Raw genomic sequence first — 16,786 nt, 5'->3', positions numbered from 1 at the left:
TTGTCAACAAGGACAAGGTCAATGCCAAAACAGAAGCGAACTATGTGTAACTAGTGGTAAGTTTTATCGACACGATAAATAACAACGAAATAGTTGTCTGTAATCATGGACAATGCCAAGGCCAAAACGGAATCGAGTTAATATGTAACAACTTGTTTTGTAACCAACTCTATAGACAGATGGACTAAATAATACGTAGTTCCTTAGCCGTGGACGAATACCTATGTGAGAAGGGGCCGCACAAGACCTAACAAAAAACGTCATGCGTGTGGTAAATGTTTTTAAAATGACGTAATAAACTATAAATATAATTATATTATAAATATATTATTTTTAATTAAGTACTTTTATACATGCATTATAAATTCAGTCTCTAGGTAACAAGTATATATATATATATATATATATATATATATATATATATATATATATATATATATATATATATATATATATATATATATATATATATGTAGAGAGAGAGAGAGAGAGAGAGTTAGAGAGATATATATATATAGATAGAGTTACATAGATATATAAAATGTTTGATTATTTACGTCCTAAGTTGTTTTTTTAATAATGTTGATATCAGATATTAAATTTGTTTTAAGAAATATTTTGTAAAATCTTAGTTTTAAGAGTAATATGTTTTAATACTACTGTTTTATTATTTTGTGATAGCAAATGCGAATATAATTGAGCACGACTGTTAACCATCAGTTGCGTGTTTTACCCCGCATTTCACTCACTATCATTTCCCAGAATTATCCCAACTCTGATTGGTACCAACTCTTGGTAAGGAAAGTAAACGTGTCTTTCCACACAAAAACGTGAGTCGACACATTATATATTGAATACATTTGTTAAAATTGCATACGCGATGCACGTTTTTATGTCCAAATATTTTTAAATAATAAATATGTCATATTCAGAATATGTATCTGTAACGGACACCTATCTACCAGCCAGATAGATGGTGAACGCTCCCGGATTCTTTCTTGGGGTTATATGCAAATGACCTAAAGCCTAAATGAATGAACACTAACTCAACAACACACTAGGGCTCGATTTCGAGGTCTAGGGAAAACTAGTGAAACTATTGAAGTTAACAACTCATTCAATCTGCATACAACCTTTAATAAGTGAACACAGTTGTGGCAGAACACTAGGTTAAACAAGATAAAATATTTAGTTTAGAAATAACAAAACCCAACTTACAAAGCGTAAGAATAAATACTGTCACAGATTCTAACACTTTATAAAGATAGCCATAGGTCGCATAACACTGCTATAGCATCAAGAATCACTTGGCCACAAGAAATATAATACTAGAATACTTAAACAACTTAAGAATGCATAGCACACTCAGGACTTAAGCTCTCTCACGTTCAAATGGTCAAAATGGACTGCCTGGTCAAAATTGACTGCCTCGAGATACCTGTGGGCGATCTATTTATAGACTTAGGTAACATGGAAGGTCACCTTCAGATCGTAAGACCATTGGTTGAGGTGGTCATCTGGTCTGAAACAATCAATCATCTCTCGATTGAAAATTACTGAGTCTAAGACTCTCTTAGTAAGACAGCGGAAAAAAACCGGTTGTTGCACCATCAACCATATATGGTATTATAACAAAAGTCAAACTAAAAATAAAACATTACTAGACCTAAGTAGGTCACATATCACATAATATTTGTGGAAAACTATGTTTCAGCTTTAATATGTTTTAATACTAGATTTTTTAAGTTTTAATTTTAAAAGATGGCTTGTTAATTTCATTTTAATTTCGTCTTTTAAGTTCATATGTAAAAGATTGCTATTATAATTGTTGTATCACTTTTTAAAAATAAAAACAGTATAATATTATTACACTTTAGGTGTCTCAATATTAAATTGATACTTGTATGTGTATATAAATTACAAAATGATAGAAGACAATTTTAGTAAAATTTAATCTTAATTAAAAAAAATTGGCATCATGTTTCTAGTGGGCGGAACCATTCACCAAACACGTTGGGAAAGTTTAAGTTCTACCTGAAACACCTTTATATTAGACAGACTTATCCTTGCTATTTCCTTGCTCCTTAACCTGTAATCTGGCCCTATCTAGTTCTACCTTTGCTTGTTCCGCAGCCTGAGCTCTAACTTTTTCTAATTTTAATTTTGAAGCTTTTAATTTAGTAGGACATGCAGATAAGTCCTCCATAAACCTTAATTATTAACTCACCCAGGTTGTTTTTTTACTCGACCCCCCCCCCTAATCTAGACATTGTCCCAAGTCATACAGCCTCTTTGTCTGCTCGGCACTTTAAACAAAAATAGTTTCAGCTAGATTGACTACAATGCTGTCAAGTGATTGTGCATGATGGCGTAAGACTGATAGGACTGGTACTCCGCTGCCTACCACGTGCTATGATTTTAAGAGTACCGATTGTATCAGTCATACGGCAATAGTCACAATCACTTGACAAGATGCGTGCATTTAGTTTCTAGTTTATTTATACATATGGCTGCACACTAAGTTGACGGAAATAAACAATGTTTCCATCTTCCAGATGTGGATATCAGATATCACACACCACCTTTCTCACAATTCTTGGACGAACTTAGTCTCCCATTTTAGCCACACAGGTCATACTTACACCAAGACGATCAAGACAAGGACTAACTAACACCCAATCCACAACAACCAGATTCTATCAAAAGACGGCTTTGTTTTTTTTTCCGCATCACACTTCCGAGCGTTCATTATTCATGCGCTCTAATTTACGGAATTACGGTTATAATTTGTAAAAAAAACGGTTACCAACAACAATGTATGTATGCAACAAAGCAAGAAAATTTGTCCTAGTTTAATGAAAACAACATTCAAGCAATTTATATTATTGATAAGGTGTCGTTCATAAATGACGTCACACTCGTAGGGGGGAGGGGGTTCCGTAACTTTGTGACGGTGTGTGATGAGGGGGAGGGAGGAGTTCAGATCGTTCAACGTCACACTTTTGCATTATAAAAAAGCAATGCTAGAAAACGAATTTTAGACGTTATTTTGCGTTTTAGAAAACTGTTTTAATAGGAATTGTTTTAAAATACTATATTTTGACAGAGTTCAGACAAGATTTTTGAAAAGTTTCGATGTTTAAAAAAAAATCAACTGCAATTTTGAGGGGGGTTCTCGACTGAGGGGTGACGTCTTTTTAGGGGGGGTCTGGCTTTTTGTGAAGATGTGTGACATAGGGGAAGGGGGGGGGGGGGAGGTAAAAATTGTCAAAATAAGCGTGACGTCATTTATGGATGACCCTAACAGTTTTTTTATATAAAAATGAATGACCCATGGCGTTGCGAACAAAGTAAATCAATCAATGCTTTAGGTTTAAAGATGATGTAAAGATATCAGCACTTTGTATTCGAGTACACTATCAGCTATTTGTTGATACACAAGTTATACCTTTTGATTGATCAGTACTCTAGTTAAATGTAAACAATGTCAACACATGAATAGGGCTGATTTTTTTTTTGCTTTGTTGAATGAAAAACTAAAAGGTAGCTTGACCACGCTCCAATAGGGCGAGAGAATACGATCCGGCTTGTCCCTTTCTACATGCTTTAGTTCACAGCTACTTTTGCTAAGTCCCTTTTTACATGCTTTAGTTCACAGCTACTTTTGCTACGTCCCTTTCTACATGCTTTAGTTCACATCTACTTTTTCTACGTCCCTTTCTACATGCTTTAGTTCACATCTACTTTTGCTACGTCCCTTTCTACATAATACATACAGATAGTTTTTTATTCTTAAATTAATAAAATCAACTTAGCAGTTTTATACATATTGATATGACCGATTGCATGCAGTAAAATAAACCAAAGGTAATAATGAAAGGTATGAATCACGCTAATAATAGAGGATTGCCTTCACTCCTAGAAGAAAAAAAAATCCTCAACAATACGTTTACTTGGAAATTGTCGATGATTTTTTAAAATTTCAAAATGACTTGATAAACTATACCCTTAACATGTATTAAACAATCTTTTATATACTAATGTAGCTTTTTAGCCACTTACGAGGTAGTGTCTTTGGCGGATATAAATGCTAATATGTTCTTTAAATACTATATGATAAAACATAAAATATACCTAATATTGCATATTAATGAATTACTTGTTGAGTGTTCTATTCTGGAACAAATACATATTTTTAACGCTTATATCTTATTTACAACATTGCATAACCATTTAACATTTAAAGAACACACACGATGAAAATAATCTATTATAATAAAAATATTGTTTGCTCTTTGTATTGTGTTTAAATTAATTAAATAACCAGCCATCTTGTTTAATACCCTTTGTCTTGAAATGGGGGTGCGGTCCCCTGGTCGAAGCTGCATCGCGGCCATCGTTCGTTAAGGGTCGTGGCTTTTTTCCTTAGAACTCATCCTTAACTTAATTTCCAATACTTCTCCTTTTAGTAAATATAAATACACAGAGAGAGAGAGAGAGAGAGAGAGAGAGAGAGAGACAGAGAGAGACAGAGAGAGAGAGAAAATTTATGTATTTGTTTGATGTGTGCCTGTGTATTTGTCTTAGTGTGTGTTTTTAGAAACTTCACATAATCAAATAATCAAGAGATGTACAATAATTTTTTTTTATTATTATTACTTTTAACAGAGTTGTCAACTTTTCTAAAATGATGTGAAAGTGCCATTAATTTATCTTCTTCATTTTCTTACTCTGAAACAACTTCTACACTTAGAGAGGTCAACATATTGGATTATTTCACTCACTAATTACATTACAGCCGTTGTTGATGTTAATATAATGCACAATGGAAACTATGTTTGTTTACATTCTGTTTACATTCTGGACGACAGCAGATTGCAAATTGTCAAAATATACCCCTACTATAATTGAATCCAAAAGAGTTAGCTTCACTGTGGGGATGATCAGTCCAGTCATACCCCATTATGTAGGCTACACTTGGGCCCCACAGCTACCCTGACATGTACAAGTTGTGCACGTGCACCTTGTCAAATTATCCCTTACCTTTCTGCTAGGTAACTAATTAGGCCATAGCTGAGTAATTACCACTAATACTGCTTTGTTTGATGCTAACTACGACAAACTTAGCTCCGCGATGACCGCTGTCGTTTAATAAGCATTTGTCACCTGATCACTAAGGTGTGACCGACGTATAACAATGGACTTTGGATGCTAGTTGTATTGGCCCTAGAGGGCGGTTATTTTCCCTAAAGGCATGTCTCTGCTTTCAAAGCGTGCGGCCACCTTGATACGAATGTGTGTCTTTATTGTTATTTTATTCCCTTTTGTATAGTTTCATCCACTTAGCATTATAGGATTGTCTTATGTTTGTCAAGCCCACCTACTCTGTCTATTGAAAAAAAAATTCTTAATCTTTTTATACTATTAGTATATCTTAATTATATATTAGTAATCTTAATTTTAAAATGTTAAGTGCAATATGACAAATTTATACGGCAAACATTTCTTACAATTATTATATAGGCATATTAACAATATTAAACACAGTAAACAAAACAATATGACAGTCAATAAAAAAATGTTCTAATCAACTAAAATCATCCAACATCCTATTAAAATTTAGCTGTGAGATATTTTGTCTGAGATAGTTTGTCTGAGATCAATTGTCCATGGTATCATTTGTCCGTGAGAACATTTGTTCTTGAGATCATTTGTCCATTCACATTACAAGCATTAAACAATCCTGATACGCCTGAAATAATTCGTCCGTAACTAAAGGTTCAAACAACGTCAACAGTTTCTTATTTTTATTGATTTGTTCAGGTGTCTTCCCAACGTGGGTTTATTTTAGAAGGTGTTTTATTTTGTGTTCTATGAGTTGGTAGACTTTTTATGTAGTGTTACATTATTTAGTAGCCACTGTAGCAGGACACATTTTGGCAGCCTCTTTCTTTAGTGCTCTATTAGTTGGTAGCCTCTTTATGTAGTGCTCTATTAGTTGGTAGCTTTCTTATGTAGTGCTCTATTAGTTGGTATTCTCTTTATGTATTGCTCTATTAGTTAGTAGTCTCTTTATGTATTGGTCTTTTAGTTGGTAACCTCTTTATGTTGTGCTCTATTAGTTGGTAGTCTCTTTATGTAGTGCTCTATAAGTTGGTAGCCTTCTTATGTAGTGCTCTATTAGTTGGTAGTCTCTTTATGTAGTGCACTATTAGTTGGTAGCCATTTTGTTTGGAGCAACCTCCATTGGGTCGGTGCACAATGCGAAACACATACAAAACAGCTAAGCCAAATTGTACAGTTCAGTGACTGGACATGGCTCTAACTATACCCATCTATAAATAGAACATATAAAACATGGCTTGCTAATGCCAGAAGTATATGTTGTAAAATGGCAGTAGCTTACCACTGTAGGTTGGTTGGGATGAGGTACCAAGGAAAATCGATTTTATGGATTATTTTACTAATATAGTCCTATTAAAATTACCTTGTTGATGTTTGTAGAGTAGTGAATTTTGTGTTCGCGTAACGTTACGTATCGATTTTATCGATTTTATTTTAAATAATAAAAGCCACAAGAAAAACTACCAATTCACTAGAGTAAAAGGGTATTATATTTGAATAGCCTACATAACGTCTTAGCTAAGGTTTATTTTTGTTCAGTGAAAGTCACCTGACTCGTATAATGTTTGTTTACAGTAGCAACGTTTGTTTATCTGCTCGACAGTGTGCTGCTGACCTTTGCCTGAAGCACTTGTGATTTAGTTTGCCCAGACACAGCAGCTAATTTTTTTACAGGTAAAATAACTTCGTTGTTGTTTTTTTTAATTTATCAGTAGCAATATATAAGACGAAAACAAACTGTAGCTAAAAATATTTTGAAACCGGTGTTTTATGTTTAATAGTTCAATTCTAAACATACAAGTAAATATACAAAATACATTAATACCTCGACATACGAGTGCCCCGGATAAGAGATTATTGAGACATGAGCTGTTGATCGAGGTAAAATTTGCTTTGAGCGAGATTAAAATACGCGAAACCAAATTAGCGGGCTTAAACAATTCGTGGAAAAATAATGAGAATTACGGTGATCGAAAGAGGTTTGCAATAACAGTGAGTAATTAAACGAATTAAATCTCCTTCTCTAACCTCCACTATCCTACAACAGACCTACATTTGTATCTAGCTTAAGTCGTCTGATTTTTAAAGTAAATATATCCTTTATACACATACTTTATTTCTAAAACTATATTCTACCTAACTCAAGTAAGGGAAAGTAAAGGCGGCTGGGCATAGTGCTGACCACACTATCTCTTCGTTTGCCGAGGTCACAGAAACAAGTGAACTCTACTTCACTTGTCCCATAGTCTGTCAGGTTTGAAAGGGAAACTTTACTTACTTTTATATTCTTATGTATAAAAACACTTTTTTTTAAAAACACGCATTGCAACAATTTAGCGGCAATTAGAGACTGGGACAAATTAATGTCATTCCAATTAATTTCATTGGGGGAAAATTGCCTTGAAATACGAGCAATTTGACAAGTTAGTATTATTGTGGTACGAGCTAAAATCGTAGCTCAAGATACCTATATATATATATATATATATATATATATATATATATATATATATATATATATATTTCGACACCGAGGCCCCAGGTAAAAAATAAGGGATATTATTTGAATTGTAACTATATATAGGAATTATCCATATAGTTATTTGACATCTTGTGTACACTGAAAATCTCGTATCTGTTTGAAATCAACATAAAATTAACCGATGCAAATTAACTTTTCCAGCTAAGACAAAAGTCGTTAAAGTATACGGCTTGCAGTCTAGCACCTTAGTCGTGACAATCAATCCTGAAAAAAATTGTAATTTAACAAATAGTTTCTGAAGTATTAAGTGCGTCTTTAAATTAATATCCACTGCAAGTCTAAAAACGAGGTACATGATTATCACGTGACGGTAGAAGTAACCTACAGATTAGAAATTATGCATGACGTCAGAGCCACTTTGTAACCACAGAATCAATACGTTTATTGAATTCTTTAATACGACTGTCTTTTTATATTTTAGAGCGTAACGTCAGCGTAGGGCTATATAAAGCACGCACCCTTAAAATCAATAGATTGAATTTTATATAATCATTGTATACGTACTGACTTGCTAAATCTCCCGCTACTTAGAAGTCTTGTACAAACACGTGTGGTTAGTGACTCGTATTAGGAAGTTATGTGTATATAAATTATAAGTTATAAGTGATGTATATACGCAAATTCCAAAAATGTGTTCATTAATAATATTTCGGTGCAAGTGCATCCACTAATTACACGTTCTAATTAAAATAAAACTTAATAAGAACGGGTCGCATTTTTAAAGGATAATATTATGTTACATTTCTGTTCTTATCGTCATTCACTAAACACATAGTGACATTATTTGACAGATCAGAGATCTGGATATTCTCTACATATCAGGCAACAACAAAATAAGATGTGCAAAACAATTGTAAACATAGAAAATAACATGTTTGTAATATTAAGATTGCAGATGATAACTGTACCGTTTTTATATAGAGGTAAATAAAAAGGACGCTATGCGAATATGGTTTATTTATTTTGTTTTAATATAAAACCAAACAATATCCCCACCCGAAGCTTAATGTAAACTACGAAAAGGAATCGGTAATTAAGCTTGAACTAGAATCAAAACTGAAACGGTAAAATTGATGGAATCAATTTAACCAGAAACGGCAATATATACCCGGAATCGAAAATTAACATAGAGCGCAAACGATAATTTCACCGGAAACGGCAATTTAACCAGAATCTGAAATATAACCGGAATCAAAACTTTAACTAGAATCGAAAATACGCTGGAAACCGGAAAATAACATTTAAAAGGAAGCAGCATTTCAACTGAAAATCAACCTAAATCAAAACCTAAATCTTTAAACCGGTTTCGGAACTTTAACCAGAATAAAACAAAACGACAACCATTTTTTAACAAGAACTTCAAATGTAACGTAATCCTCTCCGTAAATCGAACCGAAGGTCATACTTAAATTGACATTAAAAGACTTGAATTAATAATAATGATATTAGTATTATTTTTATTTTCTATTGTATGCATTGTTTTGCTCATCTTATTTAATTGTCTTGTGGGTTTTAGGGAATATTCAGATCTGAGATCTGTCGCATTTTGTTAATTGAATGATGATCGGACAACAAATTGACATATTCAGCTTTTATAAGTTTCCTCAAGTTTAAAAATTTGCGATGTTTTTTTATTATTTATTTACATGTACTTAGAAGGGACGGCTTGCACCAGAGTGTCTTCTATTTATCTTTGACGGTGTATGTCAGTTGTCGTAGCGATATCCATGTAGTTCTTTGGATCTGTTTACATGTGTTTGACTCCTAGCTTGGTTTATTTCTTTTTCTTTCCATTTACAATACTATGGTCTGGTAGTGTCTGGTTATCAACTATGTTGCCGATCATGAGGTCAAATGGTGCCTGCTGTAGTCCAATGGCATAAAATCTGCCAGACAAGTATGGGCTGTGTATGTTTACCCAGGCTGTAGGGTGAAAACGATTACTACCGAACCCTTCAAACAATAAATACCAGTATACTGCTTGTTGTGGACCACGCTACTTTTAACTACTAGAGAACTGGAACCTGTGTCTATGAGAGCATTCACCACTCTTCCGTTCACTTTGCATTTGAAAGTATGTTATAACTGAGTCCAATCCCCTCCCGTCCCACCCTTGAACTGGGACACAATGAATCCCCGTCCCAACTAGCAATTTGCAGGCTATGGCGCTCGTCCCTCCTCCTCGCTAGAATTCCAGGGTCAGGTAGGGGTTATTGGGTCCTGAGGGTGAAGCTTGGGCCCGGAGAATAAACTAGGACAGTTGAACGTTAGCCTTGCTAGGATATAGTCGAGTTGTGTTTTTGTAAAGTGTGGTAGGGCTGGCCCCGAGGGCTGGCCAGTATTAATGTTCAAGATTATTGCATGTTTATTGAAGACTAAAGTGGTAACCATTAAAGTTAACTAGCTAAAATTGTGTTTGCGTTTTACTCGAACCTCTCACAACAATCAGTACCAACCATATAAATTACTCATTTCGTCACAATGTGGACAGTTTGTTTTCTTCCAAAGAGTTCATCATGTACACACGTTCTGTGTGATTGTTGTCTAGTATGCCGTTTGAGTTGTTGAGGCGGGGCGGGTTGTTTTTGTATGTGTTCTGCCGTCTGGGCTTTCGGCAGCCTGTCTGGTAATGACCGACTCCGTTGGAAGTTATAGCACTTGATGTCTGGCAGCTGTGTCTGTTGTTGTCTGTTGGATTGATGCTGTCTATGGTTCTTTCTTGTTAGAAGGAATATAAAGACTATGGACTAATTCAATATTTTATCGACCAGGACGAGTCGAAAAAAATCTTCATATGTCTTGTTAATAGATGCTGCCTTAAACCATTTTTCTGGTGTAAGTTTTAAGTCATTAGTAAACACTTTGAAAACTTCGTCTTTAATAGGTTGAATTTTTGGAATTTTTGTCGGTAAGTTTCTTCTATCAGGTGGTAGAATTCTAATAGGGTCTGTTTTAATGTCTTGTAGTCTTTTATTTCCTCGTCCATCAGTGTGTTGCAAACGTCGACCAACCAGGATGAGCAGGTGTTGGCAAATCATATTGTCGGCTATGTTTTCTGACTTGGCGATTGTTTCGAACCGTCGAATAAAGGCATCTATGTCGTCTTTGTTGTCTTCAAATTTAGACATTTTAAATAACATGGTTCTTGAATTATTGGTTGTTGGTTGTGCTGCATCCTGCTCTTCTTGTGTACTTTTTTGGTTGACTTCTAACCGTTTTATTTCAATTTCTTTCTCCATTTCCATTCTAGCATTTTCTTTCTCAAAGTCTATTTTAGCCAATTCCAGTCTTGATTTTTCTTTCTCTAATTGCATTTTGTGTTTTTCCATTTCAATCTGAGCCTCTCGTTCTTTATCAACCATGATAGTTCTATGTTTTTCCTCAACCCATGCCTCTAGCTCAGTGCCACTTTTTTTCAAGCGTCTTGCATAGCTTATATAACTGAGTGAGGTCAGTCATGGTGTGGAATTTGAATAGTTTAAGAATGATCACCCACACAAAATTATTGTACTCACACAAATAATTACAGTGTTATACGAACAGCGATAAACGGCACATATATAATATTAGTGGCGCGATAATCACAACAATAATACATGACCTACGGTAACAATAGAGGGTAGAGAAACGATAGAACCAAACAGGACTTCTACAGCTAATAGCAATATGTACTTCTTAAAAGGCAGGCCTACACTCAGTGTGTCACATCAATGGGAAGCCTCAGCCAATTTAAGATTAACAACACTAGATCTATAAGACACAAAACAAACACGAAGAAGAAAAGCTGCTGAATAACCAGCACAGGATCCAAACAATCCCATTTACTTAAAAAAAATCAGAGGAAGGTACTTATCTTGCTTCCTGGCGATGATCTAGTAGCACCTCTGTTCAACTCGAATCCGTTTCAAACTTACTTCTGGTCAACTCAAATCTTTTTAAAACACAACTTCTTGTCTCAGAATTAAGAACCACTTTGTGCTATATTCGATATGTGTTCTATATAAGCGTTATACGTTATAATGTATATTCTGAGATAAGAGTAACCAAATTAGCGGGCTAAAACAATTCTTGGAAAAATAATGTGAATTAAAGTGATCGAAAGAACTTTACATTTTATTTACGGAATTAGGTTCTGAATGAAATTTTTACTTAAACAATGTGTTACTATATTGCTTTTGGCACATTTAAAGCATATGTCAAAGGAATTTTCGTTTAAATAATTTTTAATGGCCCAAACAGATATTGGTACTTATAAGTACCGTCAGGAATGTAGGACATTTTTTCCAAAACATTTTTTTTTACAAAACTGAAACAAACGATACAATTTATTAACTAATAACATGGCAATCATTATAACAATCATTTTTAAAAATTTTCACACATAAATACAGCATAAAAGTATATTTAGTGTACGATTTTGACTGGATTTTCTATCGGAACACATCTTAGACCTCAAACACAGCAAAAGGTGCGACATGTCATGCTCCATCATTCCTCATTCCTGAGACATTCTTGTCTGTCGTCTTTATGGTGTAGCAACTGTTGCCGGACTGAACATGCTTTTGCTGGAAGCTTCCAATAACTAGTACAATGAGCCGCATAAACAAACAAAAGCCTAGTCATTCAGTACACAACTACTAGTAATACTAGTATAATTGTAGCCTACTAGAATGTTATGACAAGTCTACACTACAGTGTAAAGTTCATAAATAGAACTGAGCTCAATGTGTTTAGGATAGCCGTAGAGGCCTACTGTTTTCCGTTTACTGATTAAAATTTACCATATAGATCTATACTATATGCACAAGTATGGACTATTACTAGTCTACATGTATACATTACGTAAATGCTATGTTATTGTAGACAATAAAGTTTATTGCAGTAATTATAACTAACAAATTAAATCTTACTACTAGAACTAGGCTTTGGTATACAAATGAAGTATACTAAACCTAGTAAACGAGCCTGCAACTGCTACATTTATTCTTTTTATTCTTTTACTACTAGAATTCAACATGTAATTACAATATTTCTTAGGTAAACCATATGCTAACCTTCTTATAAATGTGTAAATATCATTTTTTGAGTACATTTCGATAATTAATTATCAACATTATTATTTATTTCACTCCACATCGAAAATCTGCCATTTCCTAGAAATCCTAAAAAATGACCGTGTGCCCTGACGGTACCTATAAGTCCACTCGTAAACATCGATCTAATACAAAGACAATTTGATTAAAATTGTATAAATAGAAGCTAAAAGCGTTTACCCGACTATTGAAGGTGCCAATAAAAAATATTTGGGGTTGAAAACTTGAAAAATAAGGTAAAACAAAGGGAAATCAGGAACGTGTGTGAGAACTGTACAGAACAATTGTAAACTACCGATATAGCAAGACATTGAAAATGGCGCCACACCTGTAATTTTCAAAAATCACCGATCCCTCCAACTACCGACGACTCAGGGGAGATAATACTATTAATTACATCAATAATTTTTAAAATTCGTATTAAATTAAAAATAATACAGGCACTTAATTAAAGTGGTACTTATAAGTACCGTCAGTAGATAAAGGGTTAACAGTGAGTAATTGAACGAATTAAATTTCCTTCTCTAACCTACACTATGCTACAACAGACCTACATCTCTATCAGTTTCTTCGGTATGCTTAACAAGTCGTCTGATTTTCAAGGTAAACACGCTTTCTAAAACTAGTTTATTTCTTAAACTATATTCTATGTATAAATAAACGTTTCTTATTTGAAATACTATCCGAAAATAAGGGTGGCGTTTTTTGGGTTCTGGGATCAATAAATTTTATTACAGTTAGACTTTAACCACATCTTACATTTCTCCATTGAATTTGCAAGGTGGGGATCTCACAGATCCATAGTGTTTCAATACTTGTCGCTACTTTCATTTAACGAGTCAAATAAATAAACTATTCATATTAAATTATGATCTTAAGCTAGAACTCTAAATTAATATACACTACTATTATTTAACTACCTGTACTTAGAAAGGAAGGCTTGCACTAAAATAATATACATGAATAATGTTTTCAAATTTAATTTTATACAGCCCGCTTTCCTAAAACGACTAACAAAACAACGAGTTTGTACAAGACTTCTAAGTAGCGGGAGATTTAGCAAGGTATTGCGTGTATAACTTTTTTAAAAACATTCAATATATCGATTTTAAGGGTTCCTGCTTTCAATAGACCTATTCTAAGTTTATTTGGCGGAATAAAAGAACTTAATACAACTAACGGGGCGTTTCATTTCTTACGCTGAGTATCCGTGCGGTACTGAAGTCATGTATGTTTTATGTTTTGAAGATCACTTTCACACTCACGTTAATACACGTCTTAGTAGCTTTAATAGTAATAGACAGTCTGACATGAACATCCATACACTATGAACATACTAATGTAATAATCTTGGTTACAATAAAACTACGTAGAAACATTTGCATCTGATTTATATGTCAATTCTAAACAGACTTTAACAATTAACTGGAGATTTCATGATTATGTGCTGATCATTTATAGTATAAAACAGCGCATGTTATTTATCGAATATGAAGCCTTAACTATTACAATTTTTTGAGTGTGAAAAACAGAATATTTAAAAAGTTGTTATGAGCGTTTCTTTAACGTTTAGGTGAAAATATTTTTTGTTATATTTATAAGAGTATTGATGTTATTTTATGTTAAACAACGCAACATGTATAATTTTTTAGAAATTAATTTTAATTTAATTAGAATAATATAATTGTTTACCTTAATAATCTACTAAAATTATACATTTCTGTTCAATTGATATGCTGGCACTCATGTTTTGTTTCCTTTTTAATAAAAATCAAAACTTAAAACATTTTGAGACAAATAAAAAAAAACATCTTTTTCAACTCCGGCATTTTTAGTAAAATTTTTCTGAAACATAACTTCTGTTAGATGAAGGGAGTAACACATATCGCACTTTAACTAACATATAGGCTACATATACTATGCTTCTGTTTTACGTGTTAGATCAGGCGTTGCATAGGTCAGATGAAGTAGAGTTTATAATTTTTTTTGGTCCCGGTATATCGGAATATAATGTGATAACGTTTTGGCTAGCCATCTTTGCTTTTCCTAATGTAATTTTTGTATGATAGGACTATTTCTGGTCCTAAATTAGACTCGAGTACTATTAAATCGTTGAGATCATCATTATTAGTGGAACAGAAACAAGCCGTTTATTCAAAATATTGGCGTTAACATAGTATAGTTTATTATTGATTAGTATTATTGTATGGGTTAAGTAAAGGGCAAGATTTTTTTTTTGAAAACCGTATCCAAGCTATGCAAAATACATGTATGTCCATACATTTACGAATTAATTGTGTTGTTTTGTGTTTACTGGAGTACCTGTCCAAACAAAAATTCAAAATGAAAATGGTTTGGGGAAGTATCTAGCAAGGCTCGTGTTAAATGTTCTTACTCTTAGATTTTTATTTTCTCTGAGCTTGCTATCAAATGAATATATATTGTATTGGGTGTAATTGCTGAGATAAAATCAAAAGTATGCATACTTTTTTGTGCATACCATTCCTAGTTTAGGTGTTTAACATTCTACAAAAATTGATTTGCGTATGTACAGTTTGAAGAATAGTTACGAAATGACAGGCTTTTGACACATATTCAAACTAATGTACTTCAAACAAATAATGATTGGTTCCTAAACACAATTGATGTTGCTTAATTTAAGTGCCTTTATACTTTTGTAGTGTAGTACATTTTCTGTTCGCTTAACGTTAATGAAGATCCGAATAAATTATACCCTTTGGGCCCCGCATTACCGACATATCGATTTATCGAATCTTCCATTGACAATCAAATAATAGCCACTGCAAAAAAAAATTTACGACAGTCAAAAACAAAAAGCTTTTTATTGAAATAGCCTGCATAACTTCTTATATAGAATTTATTTTTGTTTAGTGAAAGTCACCTGACTCGTATGTTGTGTGTTTACTGTAGCAAATTTTCTTTATCTGCTCGACAGTGTGCTGGTGATGTTTGCCTGAAGCACTTGTGATTTAGTTTGCCCATACACAGCAGTTTATTTTTACAGGTAAAATATGTTTCTTATTGTTGTTTTTTTTTTAATTAATCATTAGCAATATATAATACGAAAACAAAATGAAGCTAAAGAAGATTTTAAAACAGTGATTTATGTTTGATAGTAAATGTGTAAACATAAACTTGTTCACATAAATACATATAAATAAACAGAATACAGAGGTACCTAGACATTATAGTGCCATTGTATTATAGAACGTTTAAAAACATACTGCTGTATTCAAACCATGGAGTCTATAGACCTCTTGTCTCTACACCTACACGCAAGTTAATTGAGTGTTGTAGTCTCTTGTGAACATGTGTAGTCGACTGTGTCGGGTTTTTCCTTCTGCCCTAGATCATCATCTAATAATTTTAATAATTTTAATAATTTTAAGCCAGATGCAACCGTTTCACCCAGCAACCTAACGTCTATCTAACACAAGGTCGACAGCTAAAGTCACGAACAGCTTTTAATGAGTTTAAGCCAGATGCAACCGTTTCACCCAGCAACCTAACGTCTATCTAACACAAGGACGACAGCTAAAGTCACGAACAGCTTTTAATAATTTTAAGCCAGATGCAACCGTTTCACGCAGCAACCTAACAGACACTCCTCTCCTCCATGCTTTAGTACAGTTGTCAAATAGGTCAATGTTGTGTACGCCTGTATGCAGTCAACGTAACTGGGATAAAACATGTATGTATCTTACATCTAAATCTTCATTCATAAAAGTATTATGTGTAAGTAGTCTCCATTTGACTCACGATTACAAAACTTGTGCTGTTCGAGGATATGAAAATGTCAAAAATATGTAGAATAAATATTAAGTTAATCCGTAAACAAGTAAAACTTTTAAATGCAAATGTGTTTTTCAAATTAAAATTAGCAATTTACAAAGAAAAACAATAGGTATACATTTTTTGGATATGTCTACTGTGAGAATATATCTTTATTAACCTAGTTTATGAAACTAGTTTAGCCACATTTTGCAACTATATTTGTAAATAAAGC

The 16,786-nt window shown here is 33.4% G+C and overlaps 1 protein-coding gene across 1 annotated transcript in view; it reads left to right on the top strand.

Annotated features, from left to right (window-relative positions):
- LOC131946834 (uncharacterized) overlaps positions 1-16,786 on the top strand; it is a 102,345-nt gene that overhangs the window by 35,773 nt on the left and 49,786 nt on the right. The gene's annotated exons all lie outside the window — the stretch shown is intronic.

The sequence above is a fragment of the Physella acuta genome, unplaced genomic scaffold (genome assembly GCF_028476545.2).
Source record: "Physella acuta isolate Inbredline_101_S28 unplaced genomic scaffold, ASM2847654v3 ptg000572l, whole genome shotgun sequence".
NCBI lineage: Eukaryota > Metazoa > Mollusca > Gastropoda > Physidae > Physella > Physella acuta.
Note: the sequence above shows the minus strand (reverse complement) of the source record. Positions and strands in the feature narration are given on the sequence as shown.